Source organism: Eptatretus burgeri, chromosome 2, assembly GCF_056783735.1.
Source record: "Eptatretus burgeri isolate ZD-2024b chromosome 2, Ebu_testis_v1, whole genome shotgun sequence".
In the NCBI taxonomy this organism is placed as follows: Eukaryota; Metazoa; Chordata; class Myxini; order Myxiniformes; family Myxinidae; genus Eptatretus; species Eptatretus burgeri.
In genome coordinates this window covers 138,265,597-138,268,113 of record NC_140962.1, presented here as the reverse complement: position 1 = coordinate 138,268,113, position 2,517 = coordinate 138,265,597, and positions in this window count along the sequence as shown.

Genomic DNA, 2,517 nt, shown 5'->3' with positions numbered 1-2,517 from the left:
GGGGGATGTATCGAAGCATCCATCTCTCGGATTGAAAGGAGCGGGTTGCTGAAATCAGCACAAAACAAGGACCCCGAGCCACCCCCCGCCGCGCCACCCACTGTAAGGGGGACAGACGGCTGCGATGAACGGCCTTCATTGAAATGCCAACGCGTGTAAAATGTGTAAATAACGGCGACACTTGGGAGTCCCAGGTGTGCGGCCAACGTGCCGAGGATACCTCGGTTTGTCCGTTCCGAGGTTCATGGTTTGAGGATAGCACAGACACCACAACGAGCCGACCAAATCCTCTTCAATCTGAATTTCCGTTTGAGTAACTCCAGATTTAAAAATCATTTCTTTCCATTATATTAGCAGGAGGGGCAAGGCAGGACCGCAGGAGGTGTTTGAACACCATCCAATAAAGTGCCAACCTGGCCAGGAGGGTCTTTACCCTCCTGCGTGTAATTAATGCACTTGGCCATGCAAGCAATCTAGTAATGGTGAGCAGGCTGGGAACACTGCACTGCTGTAGCCATGGTCACCACACTACAGACTACTGTCTGTAATCCGTAAAGCAACTAAGCTGTGAAAAGATGGGATGTCAGCCTTGGGGAATCGTATGAATCACATCAACATCATAATCATCAACATCATCATAAACATCAACATCAACCTCATCAACATTATCCTCAACATCAACATCAACATCATCAATAATATCATCAACATCAACATCAACATCATCAACATTATCATCATCATCATCATCATCAAGGAAGATGTTGATAAGGAACGGCTGGACAATTAGCGATTGACGATGCAGCATATTAAACACCCCCCACCGCTGTAGACACCCGAAATGTGAAACGATGTCTGAATTAGACAAATGAACACTTCTTTTCAATTCTGGAGCTGAAATTTTGCAAGTCAGCTTAGTTACAGAGATTCTAGAGGCTATGGCATGTGCGGAAATGAAACAACCTCCGGGTGTTTATAAGCATCGCAATGTATCCAGCAATAAGCTATGAGGAACAAGCATTCAATCATATGAGTGGGGAAAGTGGAAAAAAACGTCAAGGCAATGTTGAGCAGGCCAAAAAACAAAAGTGGTAAATGAAGACCCCATCAATGGGAAGGAAGCGAGGTTGTCAAGGATCACCTGATGAAGGATATTATTAAACAAGGTCGTGAATTATCTTAAAAAGGGGTGTTTTAATTAACCCAAACACCCAATTTTCACTCTTGAACTTCCTTGGTGTTCCATCAATGTGCATGCAAAGTTTCAGGCTGCTAGGTTCCATGGTTTTGGAGATATGGAGGGGACACACATGCTCACACTCACACACACACACACACACACACACACACACACACACTGACTGACATTTAGTCACACATCTTGACACACTCTGACATTTATTGGTATATATATATATATGTATGTATATATATATATATATATATATATATATATATATATTTATTTATATATATATATATATATATATATATATATATATATATATATATATATATATATATATATATATATATATATATATATATATATGTTGTTGTTCATCTTTCGGCTGCTCCCGTTAGGGGTCGCCACAGCGGATCATCCGTTATGATCCGCATACTGATTTGGCACAGGTTTTACGCCGGATGCCCTTCCTGACGCAACCCTGGTCGCCTCTTTCGACACAGGGATCAGGATTTGGGTTTCGCCATGATTCCAGGCTGCTCTCCACCCTGCCCAGTGCAGAGCCCCCGTCCTCAAGCGATCCTCCAACCCAAGCCTCCGAGTAGCCGGATTACAGGCGCACGCCACTACGCCCGGCCATATATGTATATGTATGTATATATAAATATATATGTACAGTATATGTATGTGTATATATATATATATATACATATATATATATATATATATATATATATATATATATATATATATATACATTACAGATGGTTGTTCTTTATCTAACAGCAATATCTTCAAGTCATGCCACAGATTTTCGATTGGATTGCGGTCGGGGCTCTGACTGGGCCGCTCAAGGACATTTATCTTTGTTTCTTGGCCACTCCAGCATAGCTTTGGCTGTGTGCTTCGGGTCGTAGTCGTGCTGAAAGGTGAACTTCCGTCCCAATTTCAGCCTTCTTGCAGAGAGCAGCAGGTTTTCCTCCCGGTTTTTTTCTGTATTTCACTCCATCCATTTTCCCTTCTCTCCTGACAAGTGCCCCAGTCCCTCCTGATGAGAAACATCCCCATAACATGATGCTGCCACCACCATGCTTCACAGTAGGGATGGTGTTCTTTGGGTGATGTGCTGCGCTGGGTTTGCGCCAAAAGTAACATTTTGCATCTCTGCCAAAACTTTTGATCTTGGTTTCGTCAGACCACAAAACTTTTTGCTGCACAGCTTCAAAATCTCCAAAGTAGTTTTTTTACATACCTCAAACGGGACTCAAAGTGAGATTTTTTAAATGATGGCTTCTTTCTTGCCCCCTACCATACAGGCCAGACTTGTGGAG